Source organism: Lissotriton vulgaris, chromosome 2_1 (genome assembly GCF_964263255.1).
Source record: "Lissotriton vulgaris chromosome 2_1, aLisVul1.2, whole genome shotgun sequence".
Classification (NCBI taxonomy): domain Eukaryota; kingdom Metazoa; phylum Chordata; class Amphibia; order Caudata; family Salamandridae; genus Lissotriton; species Lissotriton vulgaris.
Window position 1 is genome coordinate 1690433268 of NC_141687.1, and position 20681 is coordinate 1690453948.

A 20681-nucleotide genomic window follows, 5' to 3' on the forward strand; every position below is an offset into this window, starting at 1 on the left:
AGGGAGGCTGCCTGCTTCCTGTTCAGCAAAAGAGCAGGAAAACGGGACCCGGCCAGGAGCTGTGACGGCGCGGGACCAAGGAAGGTAAGTTTCTTTTTCTATTATATCTAAACCTCCGACCCGCGAGTGACGCCAGCCACGACTGGTCAATATCCAAATTATGGCTCAACATTATGGCTCAATGTTTTGTGAATTGTTTACTTTGTGTACTTTAAGGCTGCATTTGATTTTGTTACTAGACAGGAACTATACAGTAAATTAATTAAATGGGGGAACCGAAGCCTTTTAGAAATAATTCAACTTTTGCACTTTCAAACATGGGTGGAGGTGATAATTGCTAGCTCACAACTTTCATCGCTGGAATTGAGATGCAAAAAAGTTTTAAGCAAGGCTGTATATATTCATCCATTGTTATTCTGCCTGTTTCTATCAGATATAACAAAGATCTTATGTTCTTCAAATTCATTTTCCCCAAAAGTGTAGGAGCATCATGTTGTCTACTTGCTGTAAGCAGGTGATCCAGTACTGTTGTACATAACTCCGATAGGTTTGTAGCAAGAAATCTCAGTGTTAAATACATTTTGCTTGGAAAATGACTTGAGTATAAATACTAGTTAAACTAAACTTCTATTATCTGGTTGCCATATGGTTCTCTATTCATGGTGGATCAGCTCTGTTGAACTTGAGCATGTTAACTTGTACTGCTATCGAAGAAAATTCTCGTGGCATGGGTGATCCACTAGATTGTAGCCAAATTAAAGACTAAGAATATTCTTCCATACCTGATTAAGGGCCTCATTACTATGCTGGTCAGACCTGCTTTTGCGGATCTGTTTGAAGTGGTCAGACCGCCACAGCCAAGTCAGAAGTGATCTCTCCACTGATGTATTACAATGCACACGAATACACAGAAATCCAACTGCAGCGGTGTTGGCAAGGCCCATCGGAGCAAAAGTGACATACCAAATCCTCCATTGAGATCCCATAGCAAATTGATGGGCCACCATCAAAAAGCAGGAACTCACCCATGTCCGCATGTTGTGGGTGTTGAAGAAATATGTGTCCCAGTCATTATGCTAGAACAACTTTAAAATACACATGTGCAGTGACGGTGAACATGAAGGGGCCTCGGGACTTTCAGTAGTCCGGGTCCTGATGAGCACCAGTAAACCAAAAAAGAATGTGGGGAGATGGGTATCTATTGGGCTCTCCATTGTAGCCATCAGGATCCATAAAGGCTCAACTGACATCAGCAGCAGTACCACCCTGCATTACCTGTGATGTCACTCCAAAGAGACTCATCACAATACACTTACAGTCTCATCACTTTAGAACATAAGCTGTTCCAAAATAAACAACAAAGCCATAGTTGTTGTCCATTGATCCTATGCAACTCGCAACCCATTACAAAGCCAATAGTCCTGGAATGACCTAGATCTGAGGTCAGTTGTATCAGATATCTGGTTGTAATGACAGAAGCTTCAAAATGCATGTCAGCTGGCACACTAGGATAAGCACTGATGCACAATAAAGGTGGCATAAGACACAGCCACAACTACATAAGGCACACCCCTCTCACTGAAATCCCAGTTGGAATAAACCCACTACAAGACCTAGGTGCCCTGAAGGGACTGAAAAAAGAGTGAGTACTGTGAGTTGTGCAGTAGGCTTTGAGGTGTCCTGGGGTATGTCTGTCATGACCCCCGGCAGGTTGCCATTGCAGATGCGCATAAGTCCCGCATGCACATTCCATATTTTCCACACACTCAAGGTGAAAAATGTTCCCACATCAGCAGCAGTACCACCTTCCACTGCCGCAGATTGAACAACAAACACACTCATAATAATCCATACCCACTGTTGGCAGGCCAGATCAGAAGCATCACCAAAAGTTCCTGTAAGGAAGTCAGAGTAGAGTCTTCAACAACAAATGCGACTAACAACCATTCGGAAAAGGCAATTGTCCTTGTCACCTTTTGAAGCAAAGTAAGTTGCAGTCTCAGATACCAAGATGTAGTGCTATGTGACAAGGAGAAATACATGTCAGTATGCCAATCCCAGAGGTACAGGTGACATATGTGGAAGTTAGGCCTCATGTACATCGGTCATGCACCTGTAAGAGACCCCCTAAAGTCCTTTTAAAGTCCTCTTGTGAAGCATAAGAGTAACAGGATTCACACCCACAAATACACAACACTGTGCACGTCAACCGAAACACAGAAGAGAGACTGTCTGTGTATGTGTCAGTGTGGGTAGCACAAACATCCCAGTTGAACGGCTACAGACACTGTGCATCACCTGTCTGAAGGCACTCATATCCTAACTCTGTCACCCAATAAACATCAATAAAGGTGGGGAGAAACTATATCCCCCACTTCGTGTTGCCACAGCACAGCGGACATGGTTAGGGCCATTGTATCCCCGGTTCAAACCTATCTAGAGTGCCCCTGCAGCAACTTTACAGAGAGTCGGTTCCCATTCACATCTGATTAGTTACTCCTATGTCCAGATCAGTGACTATGTACAGACAAACACTTACAAATCCTACATGTGGTGACATTTGAGAAGCTAGTGTAGCGCTGTGAGCAAAAATCATTGTCAACATACTGCATGTCCTCACAATTTCCATAGCAAACATCATCTGTGACAGCCTCAAATACTTAATGAGCCACGTCATGGTGTTACCTCGATAAAACATCAGTAAACATGTCTCAGGGAGATACTAATTTCCACCATTGCTGATGCACTGTCCTGGGCTAGCACACAGCAACCATATGGAAATGAAAGGCGGCCAAATGGGTTAGTCACAAACCATAGTCACAGACATATGAAAGCCGCACTGTCACTACTCCCTGTTGATTTGGGTCAGCCTAGGCTGGTGGACTCCTGGAAGGCAAGTGGCCAAGGCCACATAGCACATAGCAACTGCATCAATATCTCCATGTGCATAGGAATACTGACATTGTGTATAATAGGGACAACCTATCTTTTTACCAAGTGGCATGCACATGTGGCCAATGTGTTAGTGTAAGTCCCGAAAAAACATCACAGTAACAGCAGTTGCCCTGACTTCAAAGTAAATTTCCCATGTGTTCTGTAACAAAGAACTTATCGTGCACACATCAAACACCCTTCCACCCTCCATATTGGGTAGTACTGCAAGCTAGCAGACTTGGACATTGGCTGAAACCAAGACGTCATACTTACCATAGCAGAGACCAGCATAAGCAATGTGTGCCTCAATAGTAACTCGTTCCAGATCCAGACATGCATCCACTTAACAATGAGCCTCATCCTCTGCAACTTCATTACTTGTCCCAAGAGCTAAACATAGTTACCACTGCCAATGGATCATTCATCATGGTGAAACAAACACAACTAAACTGTTTCAGGCCTGCACATCCACTAAGAGCAGTCCGCATCATTAGGTAAGGCAGGACACAGGTCTATGTAGACCAGAAATAGGAGATTTTATTGTAACAATAACTTCAGTGTTAAAGCATAAAGGCCAATGTCCAGTACAGAATGCTTACAGGTAGTCCATCACACTGCTGTGTCACGAAATCTGCCAATCAGATAACTGGAAGAGAAACCTCCCCCGGATAGGGGCAACTATTGGGCAGTCAAGGCACCTCTCTGGAAAAAAATGGGTGGGCTTGGGTTGAGGGGGGCTGGATTACTCCTTGGGAAGACTAGGATCGGGATTGGAAGGGCTGGGTTTGGCAGTGGGAGGGCTGGGCTCAGGATTGGGAGGGTTGGGTTGGGCTGTGGTAGGGCTGGTCTCATTATGGAGAGGGCTGGAAAGGACTATACATGGGATTTTGTACCCCCAAAGGGTACTGGGAGAATACAAGAGGGGGGCATGTTTGGATCTTTTGGTCTTCTGTGTGAAAGACGTGGGTGGAGTGAGGTTTGGAAGATCCGCGTTTTGGGAGGGTGTGGGTTGGTATCAAGGTGGGTGGCTCAGCTCCTCTTACTTCCTTGGGTTTAGAGACGGTAGTAGTGGGGGGAGTTTTGTTGGTGTGGTTTCGGAAATAGTAGGCTAGGGTAGTGGTGGAAACCCACCCCTTTTGCGTTTGGGAAGAAGGTGGGCAGCTGTAGCAGAATAGAGGCCAAGGGCAAACATTTCAAAGGTCCTGAAAGATTTGGGAGGAAGTGAGGTGAGGGGTTCTGTTGGAGGCAGAGGGATGTGAGATGTGAGTTAAGGATGTGTGCGCTGTGCGGTTATGTCACTGTGTTATGTGTCCATATCATCCATGTCACATGCTAATCCAAAACAATGCATGGAAAGACTTTATTCTGTTTATATGATGGTAAACCTCAAGGCTGATCATGACATGCACAAACTAAGGCAACCAAATGACACCATGTTGTCTAAGGCAATCCTAGAGAGAATGTGTTGTGAGGGACCATGACAGACAGTACACCGTTTGGGAATTCTAGGGGGTACATGACCTGTGCATGACTGCCCAGACACCTTTACTGCCAGTCCCAGTGCATTGATGCACATAGTACATAGGGGAGGGTAACATAGTTTACACAACATACAAGGACTAAGGTCAAAAGTTAAGGTCTGGTAAGTGTGACAGTAAGGACTACATTTCATTGGGGGTGTGTGGAAATGTGGACCACTCAAATGAAATACCTAGTGAGTAGGCTGAACTTCGTCTTGTTTGTGCCTCTGTCACAGGACACTCCTTTAGGCACATGTGGCACTGTAACAGGGATGACACTAACTCTACATTTATTAGACGATTGTGATTGGGGATACTTTAGACCAGGGGTCTCCAAACCGGTCCCGGAGGGCCGGATCCACGCCAGATTTTTTGGATATCCCCATTGAGATACATGTAGTAATTTTAAAAATCTGGCATGGATCCGGCCCTCCAGGACCGGTTTGGAGAACCCTGCTTTAGACAAACATGTGTTCGACACCTCTATCGCCCACCAATAGTGTACCTTTATCCTCACTACACATGTCTCAGATGTGCAATCGGGAAGTATAGTGGAAGCTATACATACATTACCTGTCAACAGACCTGTGTGAGTCGAGGGTCAGTCGTTAGTGACAGATATTGTAAAGAAGTATCAGGTGAGAGCATTCACCTCAGCCACTATCCCTCATTTTAGCCAATTATCAGCTATTAAGTTAGGTAGGGTTACCTAATACTGTGTCTGGGAACATCAAAGGAGCAGCTGGGCTACAGGACCATGACTATTTACAGCACTTCTCCTGCCACAGTCAGGCCTTGTTCCCTTTCGGCTTAGGCTGATTTTCCCAAGTATAACTCCCAATTCTCCTTCTCTTAACCAATACTAGATCCTCTGCCCATTCCATATGTGAACATATGGTTGAGTTACGTTCTGAAGCTGTCTGTGAGTTGTTTATATGTCCCAGTTAACAGATCTGCAAAGTCTGATGTGGGCTGAGTGTATGGTGGACCTGAACAATTGGCTAACATCATAGTGTATTACTTGTTACAGTATGTAGACCTGCTTCATTGCGAGATGCCTGTACAGACCAAGGCACATATACCACGATGTATGCATCCAAGTCAATGTAGTCACCATTACCTAGAGTGATGCATTGAGATGTGCCTGTGACAGATATGGAATGAACCCACTTCACGCATTCCAGTGGTGGACTCCTCTCCACACAGCCCTGGGCACATAGGCCTTCGCATGTGTGCCTAATGTAGGAGGCATGCAATCGATGCAATTAGCATATTTCCTACACGCTAAATGCACAATGTCGCCAAACAGTAGCGAAGGTAAGCAGTCCAAATTCAAAAAGGCTTTATTCGATTTTAAGAAACAAAATCATGAAAGCGTACATTAAAAAGTGCCATAAACATTAAGTATATACAATAATAACATTCTCCAATATTAAAAACTTGTCGCACGGTAAAAAGGTAATCAAATATGTATATTCATGTAAGTTTTAAAAACCTAGTATTCCAGATAATAAAAAGGAATTTTAAAAAGGGGTTAATTGTCGTAAGTATTACATTGAATTCCGAAACCTAATTGCAAGTTTTAAAAAACTAGATACTGCGTGGGTGACGGGGTCATTTTCTAACTGTTGCAACTTAATGAATGCTAATCTACAAGTGCGGATCCCCCACACCCTTAAAACAGGTTTCAAGAAGACCCCCCTTGGTGCCTGATAAAATTTGCAGAACAGTACACAATGAATATTTGATTGAAAGGAAATATCATCGCATGGGCATATTAGATTTTCCCTTGACCAGTTGTTACACTCTGGGAAAGTGATCAAGCGGAAAAAGGTACCAAACCTAAATCGGGTCAGTAACATACGAGAGTAGCAGTTTGGCTAAGATAAAAGATACCGTTAGGGCCCTTCACAGAAGGTCATTTGCTGGTATCCAACAACTGTACTTTTAGCTTTTCCCAAGCCCCACCTCTTGTTGGCTAAATGGTCGAAAACCATATTTTTTAATGACCTTCTAGACACCACTTCCATACTTAATGGCCTCGTAAAATATTCTGGATGCCCAATCTCGGTCAGCATGTTCTTTACGTAGGAGAGCCATTTAATGTTACCTACTCCGTCGAGTTTGAGGCAATCAGTAATAAGATCTCTGTTTAATGATGTCTTGGGGGTGACCCATACATTGTGCCACAATAGTATGGGAGAGGTTTTTATAATATCTAAAATATATGGTAGGCCCACTTCGATATGTGCAATATAACTGGCTGTTGATTTGGGGGCCGAATGTAGCTGTGGAGACGCATTTTGCTTTATAGATGTGGATTAGTTCTCTCACAGGTCTACCCCCTAATTTAGCCGCAAAGTTAATCAAGGCACCTATGGCTCGAGAAAAGGCTAATTGTGTAGCAATCAATGCTGCATGCCAGATACCCTTCCTATCAAAATGTATTCCTAGGTAAGAAAATCTATCTGTGGTCTCGATCCTCTTGCTATCAAGAACAATTAGGCAGGGTGCCCTCTTTGTCCCTGGGCCACACGACATGGTGTATGTTTTTGAGATGTTGACTTTTAGCCCTCTATCTCTCATAAAGTTAGTAAATTTCACAACAGCCCTCTGTAGGCCCACCCTAGTCCGAGACATGATGGCAGCGTTGTCAGCGTATAAAAATAATGGCACTGGTATTCCCATTATGGTTGGATGGTCATGCTGTGACTCACTGAGATGTTGACCAATGGAATTGATATATAGGGTGAAGAGCAGGGGTGGTAGAATGCACCCCTGTCTTACTCCCCTCCTGATGGGAAAATTGTTTGAGCACTCGCTCATTCTGCCATAACGTACTCTAGCCCCTGCACCCCTATAGAGATCTTTAATAAATAGGAGGATTTGACGATCTATGCCATAATTTCTCATGGTCAACACAATCGAAAGCGGAGCTAAGGTCCACGAAGGTGACAAAAAGGTTACCTTTCTTGGCCTGGGTGTATTTGGATATGACTAAGGCCAGGTTTAATCCCTGTTCTATTGTACCTTTGCCCGCTCTGAAGCCATACTGTAAATTTGAAATAACGTCAGTTTCCTCTGCCCATGTTTGAATCCTATTTAAAATTATCCGTCCTGCTACCTTCATTAATGCATCGAGTAGCGAGATTGGCCGATAGTAAGTGGGGTAATTTCTGCCCCTTTTTTAAAAATCGGGACCACTATTGCTTCGGGCCAAGACGGTATAAACCCATGGTGATTTGCGTTATTTAAAACGTTTGTTAACATGGGAGCCCAAAGATCAATCTCAGTTTTGTAGACGTCTATTGGGACTCCTTCCGGGCCCGGTGCTTTGCCTGAGGGGATTTCCTTGATTGCCTTAGTGACCTCCTCACAGTTAAAAATAATGCCTAGCGGATATACGCTGGCTGGATTGTTGTCATGTTGGATACCCATCTTCTCAATCGTTATATTCACGGGGTCAGAGGGATTAACTTTGTCATAAAGGTGTTTAAAATGATTCACCCATGTTTCCCCATCAATTGCAAGATCTATGACATCTGCCTCTTTGCTCTGTAGGTACGGTACATTTACCGCTTTCCAGAAAGCGGTGTTATCTTTTTGTTGGGAGGCTTCACATAAAGCCGACCAGGCCTCATTCTTCAATAATATTTTCCTGGTCCTAATAGCCGTTTGGTAAAGCTTTCTGGCTTGCCGAATCTCCACAGGGATTCTTGGTAATGCATGTAGTGCCCTTTTCAGGACTGTGAGTGCTTTTGTACAACTGTTATCAAACCAACTATAAGGTTTGTTTAAGCTTGGTCGGTATTCCCTGGTTAATAGCTTTTTCGTCTCCGCTTGAATTTTTAAAAATGAGTCCATGATTTTTAGAGGCTCCTCGTTTTGTGACAGACAAATAATCATGTCTTCATAAGATGTTAGTACTAAATTTTGCAGAAATCCCACGGGCTCCACCTTGTCCCATTTAATTGAATATCCATTTCTGGTTGCCAGATTAATCATAGGTTTATATAAGGACTTATCCTCTAGGATCTTCTTACGCCCTTTAATTTTTACACTAAAAGAAATAGGATAATGGTCGCTAATCGCCACCTCAAGTGTTTCCCATGTTGATACTAGCCCTGCGTGTATTGTAGATAAAAGCGTAAAATCAATCATTGAATTCCACCCCCTCCCGTTGAAGGTCGGCTGAAACGGAATGGTTGGGCTACATAATTCATTACCATAAGACAGATTACAATGGAAAAACATATTATTCAGCATGTTACCAAGTTTGGAGTGGGTGAAGTGAGTGCGGTTGTCTTCCCTGTGTTCGCCTAGGCCGCAAATGCCAGTCGGACCATCCGGGCAAACAGTGCAATTAAAATCGCCCACCTAAATCAAGACCATCTCTCCTTTTAACTGGTCCTTAAGAGTAGTTAGGCTGCTCATGAGTTTGTTGATTATATTTTCCATGAAATTTATTGGCACATTATTATAAAAGTTTACTAGGGTCAAGTTCTTTACGTGGCCCCAACTAATTGTTAAAATCTGGTAGAACTCAGTGGTCATGAACTTGAGTACTTTAATTCCCCCTGTGGTGCAAACATATGTGCACAGGCCCCCTTTGTTTCTCCCCTGTGGGCTTGCTATTGCGGGTGTGTGAAAGGTCTGGAACCCAATTATATGCAATTCATCTATAGTCCATGTTTCCTGAAGGCAGAGTATGTTGTGCTTAATGGCTATGTTTAACCAAGGTTGGTGGGACACTTTGTTTGTCGGACCGGCGACATTCCAGGATAAGATGTTATAAGTGGGTTTTATCCCCTTAAGGGGAAAACTATCTATGATATCACTCGCTTTCGCACCCCTTAGTGGAGGAGGGCATGTCTTTATCTGATGTTTAGCTTTGGCCCGGGGATCCGTAAGTATATTTTCTAGTTTGTTCTCACCCAGGTGATGTGTGGCCGCTGCAACCCTCTTTTCATCGTCCCTGTTTTTAGTCCCACCTTGACCCAAGTGTACACTCCTCTGTGGGCTGTTTAAGTCCATTAGTGACGTAGAGGCGGATGTTTGTGTTTCACACTTCAGTAAATGCCTTGTCTGTCAATCTAGATCATTCAGACCTGCTAGGGCCTCATAGCGGTTGTCTAAAGGAATGGACCATTGTGGAATATATGTGGATTGCTGTATACTACCACGTTGATAAGTGCTGCCACGTTGATAGATGAGGGGCCTGTCTGCGTATGATTGTGGTTGGTAAAAGGCCCCCCGTCTGCTGGCGAACGTGGGGGTTTGAACTGGAGGGATACGTCTGGAGCTCTTAAAGGTTTCACGAGTAAATCTAGTGTCACAAGAGGTCAATAGAGATTGGGGGTAGAAGTAACTCAAATCACGAGTCGATATTCCCCCACCTCCTCTCTCTAGGTACCAATCTATTATATGGGTGACTACCCTCTGGTCCCTAAAATTGACAGTGATGACGTCCCCCTTTATGTCTTTGGGTCTGTCCCCCACCCAGGCTAATCTTCTCACAAACACAATCTCACCATTTATGTTGGGGCAGTGATCTATTCTTTCTTAGCCAATAGACTACTTTATTTTTAAGTTCTGTATAACCTTCCGTCTTCCCTACTGCCAGTTCTGAGACCCCAGTAAGTACTATAACGTATGGGGCCACCTCTGGTGGCAAATCTATGTGCTGTCTGAAATCTTTTGTATTCTTATCGGGTGAATGCACCCTGGCAGTGTTTACGTTGTTGTGATCTAGCTTGTTCGTATGTCCTGCTGGTCTTATTTCCCTAATAGTCGTGGGGACACTGTCTGTTTTTTTGGGTGCCAGAGTAGTCTCGTTAGATGGGGGTAGAGTGTCCCCTATATTGGTGACGTTGGTGGATTTCTGCCCGCAAATGGTGAAATTCTGTTTGTGAACTGCCAATTCCTTTAGCAGTTTACTATTGGAAGCAGTCGCTTCCACTATAGTACCCAATTGTTCGCCCATCCTTTTTACTCTTTCCATAAGGGCTAAGAGTAAGGATTTGACTAGGTGTTCTATATTTTCTACTAGGCCTTGAGTGGAAACGAGTACTGAAGATTGAGGTTCGGGCGAATTCTTTTTCACTACTGTATTTTGGCCCTTTAAGGGGCTTGTACGAGTTCGAGGTGTTTTAGCACATCTACCCGGTGACAGTTCCCCCCGCTTTCTCTTAAGTGTGACCCCTTGCCCTGTTAATTTGTGTTGGATGTGGTTCTTTTTATTCCTAGGGTTGGCATTGGGTGCTGGTACTGGTAAGGACTTCTCCGAGATGGATTCTGATGAAGGGTCTAAGTTAACAGCGTTGGTATGTACCCCCTAGGTAACTCTGGTGATACTGTACGATCTTGTAAGAGTAATGGAATACTAGTGTCACTATTTGGACTTTCTTCTAAGAGTTGTTTAGGTGGGGTAATAGCTGTTTTGGTGGAACCCAGGGATGAACGCTTGTTATGGAAAAGTTCTAGGTACAAGCGACGCTCTGTCATTGTTATCTCATGCTCCAGTTTCGAAGCAGCCCCTGTAAGGAAGTGATCTAACGTCCCTCTGATGCTCCCTCCCACCAACGAATTCCTTCCTTTGCTTGAACGTGAGGTCATCTTTCTGAAGGTTACGGACACAGTATTAAAACTAATGCCTAACAATCTGATGTGGAAATTATATTGTTACCACGAAACGCTATTACATCAGTGTCATTACCCGGGCATATAACCAGTCTCTTACTTCGGGCTCCGTAGGAAAAGTCCAAGAGATGTGCCCCAGCCCAGCCTTATCCGAGCTTTGACGGGCGCGGACGGTCCCGCCCTTGGCCCGGGCTTCGCCCAGTCAGCGCCCGGGCACGCCCGCGCGCGTCCTGCGCCGCGGGAGGCGCCTGGTTGTATTAAGCGCCTCCGGGCGCTTAGCAGTGATGCGAATGATGTGCGCCCTTCAGGGGACTATGGGAAATGTAGCCCCGGGGTCGGCACACTGATGGTAGAGTTCCCGGCAAGGCAGGCAATGGTGGGCACCGGTACCAAGGCGCGAACACAAGCCCCAGCAGCAGCGAAGCACACAGGTGGCAGTCAATAGTTCAGGTACTAAGGAGTGAGGGTCCTGCGCCGCGGGAGGCGCCTGGTTGTTTTAAGCGCCTCCGGGCGCTTAGCAGTGATGCGAATGGTGTGTGCCCTTCAGGGGACTATGGGAAATGTAGTCCCGGGGCCGGCACACTGATGGTAGAGTTCCCGGCAAGGCAGGCAATGGCGGGCGCCCGTACCAAAGCGCGAACACAAGCCCCTGCATCAGCGAAGCACACAGGTGGCAGTCAATATTTAAGGTACTAAGGAGTTAAACAGAGTGCAGTGAGTACTCAAGATGCTTACCGGTGCCTCTGGTGAGCCATTTCCCATTTGTTGTGACCCACAGCTGTTCTGAGTTTTTGCATACTGTCTTCTTTTTGGGGGTTGTAGCTGTGTAAGGTCGGTAAACATCTCATTGGACCCTCCCATCACAGCTTTGTTCATGAGCCATAAAACCTGCCATAGAGGGCAAGAACCTCTTCAACCAGAGTTTCCAGCTCCTCTGGAGAGAAGGGACATGCCCTTTCCCCTACAATGTGTGCCATAACTGCTCCCAGAGGTGACAAACAGCAGCGGGTGATGTGAGGTGTAGCAATAAGCAGTGTCTAGTGCAAGTGAAAGGTTTTTAACAATGCAAGGTATAAATAGGCCACATAGGTAGACTTCCATGTACACAGCCACAGACATTGGATCACAGCATTGGCATTTTTTGCAAATGCTCTATTGTTAAGTCACATGACTGTTGGCTGTATCTTGGTCTGAGTGAGTGTGTACTCTGTGACCACCATCAATAATTATTTCCATTCCACACATAGGAGCCCCGGCAGAGGGAGAAGACAAAGTGCTCCAGTATTCCGGCCTTTTTCAGACCTAATGACAATGGAAGACAGAGACGCCATCTCAATAGGCAGACAATAGAGGATCTAGGTGTCCATTAAGAGCCTCTCTTCCATCCTAGTTGGACCTGTCCTGCAGCTCTGTCACCAACAGTGAAAGTGATGGCCACATTTCACTTCCTGGCCACTTGTTCATTTCAGTACATGGTGGCTATATCAGGTGGAAAGTGTCAAACGATGTATAGTATGGTGTTATGAGATGTGCTGTCAGCACTGCTGAGATACATGGATAGCTACATTCTGTTTACCAGGTTTGAAGATTTGGCCACTATGATGCTATAGGTCACATCTCACATGTGGTTGGAGCTATTGATAGCACACATATTGCCCTAGTCCCACCGGAAGTCCATGAACAGGTGTTGAGGAACCGGAAGAACTTCCATTACATCAAGATGCAATTGGCAAGTCCAGCAGATTCACACGTCTGTGTCAAATTCCCAGGATCTGCCCATGGCTCCTACGTAATTCAGAACAGCAACATACCACTGTTGATATAACAACTACAACTGGAGAGGGCCTGGCTTGTTGGTGAGTGAGATGTGTTCAACCTTTGTGTGTGTGTGATTTCATGTGGCATCTTCTGTACATGTCTGATTCCTATATGTACCTCTGTGTGCCTCCAGTCGAGGTGACTCAGCATATCCCAACCGGCCATTGTTGTTGGCCCTGTTGAGGGATCCAACAACGCCAGGGGAGGTCTGCTTCAATGTGGCCCATGATAGAACACGGGACCTGGTGGAGTGGGATTTTGGGTTCCTGAAGGCCAATTTACGATGTCTAGACCAGTCTGGGGAAGCCCTCCTCAACTCACCCGGTTAGGTGTGTCAGATCACCGTTGTCAGCTGCGTGCTCCACAACCTTGCATTATGTAGGAACATCCCTCTGATCGTAGATGATGGAGACCCGCAGGACCTCCCAGGTAAGGATCTTGAAATGAGAAGTGATGATGATAGCGGCAAAGAGGAAGGAGTTGACATGCGTCAACGGCTCATCAACAACTTCTTTCCTTGAGGGCAAGTGTTGACTCGGAGCTGGGAAAGTTTGAGATGCACCTGGATCTTATCAGGAAGCGGTCGGGCCGGAGTTCATCGCAGCTATGGTGTTAGCCTTAACCTGAGGGACTGTGGCAGGCTTGTGGGGGTACCGGTGCCAGCGCAGACGGAGGTCTAATCTCGCCACTGGAGCTGAACCAGAGTTCGCCGCAGCGGGACCTCACTGCGAGTGCACATACAGACAGACAGACGTGCTCTGCTACATGGGCAGCGTTGCTGCAATCCAGGAGGCAGACGGACTACAGTGCTCAGACTGTGTTGCGGCGGGAGCCGCAGTAGCCACATCATGGGCACCACGCCAAGCCAAGCCAAGCAGTGCTTAAAAACCGGGGGTAAGGGCAAGGGCGACGGGCCCCCCCTGAGAGGACACCTTGACCTTGACCTGCCCTATGATCTATTTTGCCAGGTACTGTACCATGGCCACATCCCGGTCTTAATTTTGTGACTCTGTGACTTTGTCTGCGGCATGTAGATCTTACTTTTAACAAAGAGCAAACACAAGGGGGTTTCTGGGGTTACAGGAACGTTGGACGCTTTCATTAAAAGGGCTGAATCCGTACTTACTCATAAAATCCAACTCACAGAGAGGAGGTTATCTTTGAATCCGTCCTCCTTCCAAAGGCGCTCATCATTAGGCATTGCTGCTTCAACTGCCCCCCCAGACCTGTTTGTCACCCTCTCCACAGGGTATGCTGCAGGCCCCTCTTGACCATGATCATGACTATGACCCGAGGGTCTTCATAAAGGATACCTTTGGTGGCCTCAATGAGCCCAGAATAGCTTTAAGGACTCAGACCTCTAAACTTCACTGTGAAGGTACAACAAGAGAGCTACCTGCGAATCGTTAATGGGGTATAAGCACAGGTGCATATAAATCAAAAGCACTAAAGGAGCCCCGTCGTACTCACTCTCCATCGTTCTATCGGCATACAGACTGATGATTTTGTGCTCCCTACATCAAGCATTGTTTCAGAGGCTTCGGTTACCGAGGCCAGTAAGCCTCTTTTGGATAGCATTTTACCCAGTTTAAGGACCTTATTGACACTAAACTTGCCCAATTGTATGGGGGCTTTGAACGTATGGACATGGTCCTAAACAATATGAACAATTTGAATGGTCATAATGTGCCCTCTCATGTTGCTGTTGCTCCAGGGGAGGGTCTGGTCTTGGATAATTTCTATGTATCAATTATAGCTCCCCTAGAGAAATTGCTGGCCAGGGTACCTGATATAGTGGAAGCATTAAAAAAAGTTGAAAGCATAGGCTCAGTTAACCACTCAGTTCATCACTTGCAAAATTTTCCAAAACCCACACCCAAACTCCAAACTGAATACTGGCAGTTCATCTCATACCCCAATCCATGCCCCTCAGGCTAACACTCTTCAAACACAAGACAGGGCACTTGAAGGCAACAAGAGTACCACCAACATAAAATATACTGGAGCCGTAATACACAATAACGCACCAGACATCCTCTCAAGTTGCCAAAGCCTTGTGCAGCCCCTAAGGATAGGGAGAACATGGAAGAGGTGAGATTGAGCTTGTCCCCAGATGCCCCGCCGTATATAATAATATTGGCAAATGTTCCATCTCTTACCTCTCAGGCTAATGAAAAGTGGAAGACACTAAGGTACAAGGCACTCTGCTGGCTCGGAACCTAGACCGGACTAACAGAAGCCCTGTTCATTGAGTTTAAAATGGTAAGAAGTGTCAGATGGGTGGGGACCAGGGAAAAAACACTCCCTGGCGATTGTATTGTTCTTACTCTTAGAACGCCCAGCTTGACACGGGAAATTCTACAACGACTTGGTAGCACTTATGTGACAACTAGGGATATAAACGTACTTCCCCTGGGATACTTCTACCCTCACCAGGCACAACAGCAGAGATCTACACATTTAGCCAATCATTTACAATTTGGTGTACCTCTCCACAATAGATTTGATATACGCTCTTCCCTGGAAGAAATAGATTGACTAAACTATGCATTTAGTCACATAGTGTGGAACCAGTCTACTGTAAGCTGTCCAGAAGGATTAGTTCCCAATCTAACCCTTCCTGACCCGTGGGATAACCAAAACACTTTTGACATTTCACAAGAGGACCGTGGCCTAGGTAGAGAGAGGCCACTGGCTGATGCCCAATAAGATGCTGAGAGGCCAGGTGACAGCACTGTACCCTGCAATAATGAGCAGAGCCAAAATCAGTTAAATATAGCAACTCCTCTTGCATCCTTTCCAAAAAATAATAGTCTCCCTTCTAATGCCTTTAATGACATCCCTCCCTGTAACAATTGTGACCTACTTTGCAGTAACCGTGATTGTCAGGGTGCTTATGGGTCTAGCCTAGAGACTAATACCTCTGGGAATGTGGCTCATAACTCTACTGGTTATTGTAACCTTCTTGGAAATGATATTGACAATAATAAAAAGATCTGTATGAAATCATCAGGAAATAACCTTACAGTTTTAAGCTGGACTGTCGCGGGGTTCCGCAGTAAACATAATATTCCAGAATGGCTGAAATTCATGACCGGTTTTGTGATCATGATGGTGCAAGAAACCGGGGCCAACGACCCTATACATCTTAATGGTTTCAAGACCGTCCATCACCGAGCTATTCCATCCAGTCATGGTTGATCAAAGGGTGGCCTCTGTGTTTATGTATCTAACAAATTGGCCAGCAACAGTGTAACAGTAAATTCATCCAATCCATTTTATCAAATTGTCCAGGTTGATTCTACGACCTCTATTTCATTGATCTTAGTTAATTTTTATAACAATGCCCGTTACTCGGGCATAAAGGATATTCTGTGTCAACTTGATGAGGAACTGGAAACTATCTTGGATGAGGGTACCAATGATAAAAAAATCTTGCTTTGGGGGGTGATTTTAATATCCAACCCTGCCAATTGCTGGCTAATAAAGTCTGTGGCATGATTTCTCCATTGGGTGACGATGTCTCCCACTTTGTTCATTCAGGGTACCGGGAGAAACTTAATGAGCTGCTCTTCAAATATGACTTAGGTTTTACTAACGCACTTGGAGGCTGCCCGGTTGCAGTACCCTGTACATTTGATGGCAGCAGGGGTAAGAGTGTCATTGATTTCCTTTTATTTCCCAAACGTTATTCTGCACTTGTTCTTAACTTCACATCACACTATATCGGAATGAGCGATCACTTTCTTCAGAGCTTTCAACTGGACATTAGTCTTCAGAGCAAGCCTGGTCAAGGGCAATCCCCGCTTGCCGTGGAGAATATAGTACTCTCCCATTCAAACGGCTTTACCCTGCGTTGGTCCATGGTTGACTCATCTTGATTTTTACGGCAAGTCATTATAAAACAGAGTAGGGCTTTTGAGGTCTGTTTGGATAAGATTGCTGATGCTAGTACGGTCGTGGAGGCTTTTGGACACATTAGTGAGGAGATTAGTGTTGGGTTGATTACCAAACAGTTTAGAGGGGAAACGAAAAAGGTAGGCTGGTTTGACCACGTGTGCTCTTCTGCACGCAAAAAGTTAAAGAAGGCCTTGAAGGAGTCGCCTAGGAATAACACAGAAGTACAAAACTGTAGGCGGGCCTATAAACTAGCACTAAAACATCGCAAAAAGGTTCTTAAAGAGGAGGCTTGGGACCGTCTGCATAAAGATTCTAAATCATTCTGGCGTATTGTAAACTCTCCCTTCTGCTGTGACGATGATAAACCCAGAGTAGAGGCAACAATTACAGAACAAGAATGGGTGGCCCATTTCGCAAAATTATATATTGGTTCAGCTGAAAAGGACCAAGAGAACTCTGCGGCCAGCATGAGAGATATCTCCCCTGGGCCCACTCCAGTGTGTAAGTATTTTGATTTCAGCTTCACATTGGAGGAGGTGATCGGGCAATTGGAGCAAGCAAGGGATGGAAGGCTCCTGGCCCGACGGGATCCCAATTCACATTTCTAAAGGCAACATTGATCTCTGGAGGCCCTATTTTGACCCTGGTCTTGAAGTCTTTTCGGGAAGTTGGTTTTCCAGCATCCTGGTCGAAATCACATATTGTGCCTATATTTAAAAAGGGAGACCAGAACTGTCCCGCACACTATATACCCATCTCCTTGCTGGACTCGCTGGTCAAGGTGGTGGGTCGTATTGTGCTGGACAGATTGCAGGATTGGGCAGGCTGTAACGATATTCTGTCCGACTTCCAATATGGATTTCCCAAGGGTGTTGGGACCACAGAGCAGGCCATCAACTTGAACTTCAAAACAAACAACAGCGAAGGTGCACCACAAAAAATTAAACCAATAAGTATAAACGATGTTTAAGCAATAATAAGAAGAAAATTCCTCAGAGATATTTCGAGTTCTTCTTTCAATCTTTATTTTCAATCGGTATAAAAGCACAAACAGCCGACGCGTTTCGTCCCAAAATGGGACTTCTTCAGGGCTTATGAATTAGTTGGACGTCGCATATGTAAGTGAACATGTGAGGCAGCGTAGTCCTCGGGTAACCTTCCCGGCTAGTGTGATCCTGTTCTCTGGTAGATCTCTCCGAGGCTGAATATTTAAATTGGTTTCTTGGTATCAGCTTTTCTTGGTTAACAGATGCAGAAGTTTCTAAGGAATATGCGGGTGGTGTGGAAATATATGTCACCTCGCTCACACAGAGTATTCAGTCCGTTTGCTGAGTCAGAGAGAGAACTTGTGTTGGGCTGGAGGTCCTATTCGTCCATTGGGAGAGGGAGTGGGCACTGTGTCCCAGTAGGCCGTTCTTGATAAACCGGCCGGCACCCATCCACAGCCTTCGACCCGAAAAAACCCGTGGCGACGTCGTTTTTTTGTTTACTTTTCACTTTCACGTCCCTAGGTAAGGGTGGTCCTTAGAGAGCCCATACCGCCAGGGTTTAGCACAAGTCCTGAAGAATGCCTGGTAAATTGACACCGTTTCCAGAGGCAGAAACATGTTGACTGATTTAATGATTGTTCTGAACTAACCAAACTATTAAATTTGGCTGTAATTTCAGACACATAAATATTTTTTACTCGTGTCATAGGGATCTACTATTAATTTTTTTTATAGATACTCTGAAGGCACTTTTATCTTTAATTTCACTGCACGCCTACTCACACAACCCGCTCCGCAGTCTTCTGGCGTCGCAGCACACCAAAGAGGCACTCGGCCTCTTTGGTGGGGCCCGATGATGAAGCATGACACTGACCAGGTCGGTGTGTGAGGGCTTTCTTACCTACCTAAGTTGGGCCAGGTAACCTCCTCTTTTTGTGTTGCTCCATCTCTGTGGTTGTTGAGACAACTGACCTCTCTTCTTTTGTTCAATGAGCTCTGCCAAGATAAGATATGGTATGAATAGTGAATGCACAAGCCCTGTTGACATTAAGAAGGGTGTCTGTCAGGGGTGTGTGCTTGCGCCGTTCTTATTTAATTTATATATCAATGGTTTGGGCAGCACCCATGTGGAGTCCTGTATCGATCTGCCCCAAATCGGCAATAGGCCAGTATCAATATTATTGTATGCGGATGACACGGTACATATGGCCCGCACCCCCAATGCCCTTCAGCATCTTTTAGATACATTTGTACATTTTATGGAGAACCAAGGTCTTTTAATCAATATAGATAAAGCGTATGTTATGAAAGCTAGTCGAAAGCTAGCAAAGGGACGCAAGATTTTAATAGGAAATGAGATTTTACCCCAAACATCAACTTTTTCATATTTGGGAATCCAGTTCGATAGTAATGGTAACTGGAAAAGTGCAGTGAAATCGAGAAGAATGCAGCTCTTCGGATCAATTTTGGGTCTGAATAATTTTTCTAGGAAAATGGGAAGTAAATCTCCCAGGGATATGATGAGCATTTATAACACCAAATGCCAATCAGTAGGGATGTACGGCTCTGAGTTGTGGGGGCACGTAGATGTCGATTCCTTACAGCTGGTAGAAAATGGGTTTCTTAAAAATCTTTTGGGGCTCCCAACCAGTTGCTCAAACTTTGTGTGCCATGCAGAGTTGGGCGTAACTTATTTAGAAGATTTAATAAGGGTGCAGCCAGTGCTACTATGGCACAAGCTTTGGACATCGGACCACACAGGCTTTAACAGTGCCATCATACAGGACTGTTGTGGTGCCGACCTTGCATTGAAATAGTATGATAATCCTGAATCTTTGTTGCATTTATCAAGAGCATCCTTAAAGAAAATATGCCTGAACAACTTAAAGGAAAAGAGCTTAACAACGGAACTTGAGAAGCCCACCATACAATATAACCAAATGGTACTGACCTGTTATATGATGCAACTGTATTTAATTGGGGTTTTAAATGCTCAACATAGATTTGTATTGACAAGTTTTAGGCTAGATATTTTTCATCATTTGACAACCTTTCCCACTACCAACAATTGGTTGCGTCAATTAATATGCTGTCCTTGCGACCAGATCTCTAAATAATCAACTATTCATGTACTGTTTTTCTGCAAATTTTATTCAGACCTAAGGATTATTTTTATAAAGCCTCTAATGAAATCGTTACATTTTAGACAATGCAGACCAGCCTACTTATATCTACATTTGCTTCCGGACTTGTTTACAAGTGTGTTAGTGACAAGGTTCCTGAGGTCTGTTATCACTAAAAGGACACTTTTAACTGCTGTTTTTTAAATTGGCAAGCGTTTTTACTGTACCTGTTATTTAATGAATTGATTAACTCTTCTCGTTTTTAAACCTGTACTGAACTGTAAGCTTTTATGATTCTTTGTTTGAATCGAATAAAGTTGATTTCATTGAGTGGAGTGCAAGTATGCTGTGAGATGTCATGACTGTGAAAGTTACTGTGGTTGTGCAGTTGTGAGAGTGTAGTTGATGGTTGACTGGTGTGTACAGTTGTGGATAATTCTGTGCTAGTCTGTCAGTGGAGGAGCTCTTGACAAATGCACACAATGTTGATTTGTGTAGTTTTATTTTCTCCATATACTTTGTACTGCAGATGTAGACTGTGATTGTTGTCCTGTGAATGATTTGCCTACCTGATATCTGACTTTTTACATGTTGTAGGTAGCTTTCCCCTTTCTTTATCATATGGACATTTCAGGGTAATGACATCAGCAGGTGTGAGATGCTGTTCTCTAGTGCAAATTGGACATGGTATTTACCTGGGAATGTTTGGCACAGATTTTTGGTGTACTACTCCAGTAGCAAGACAGATTTCACAGCGA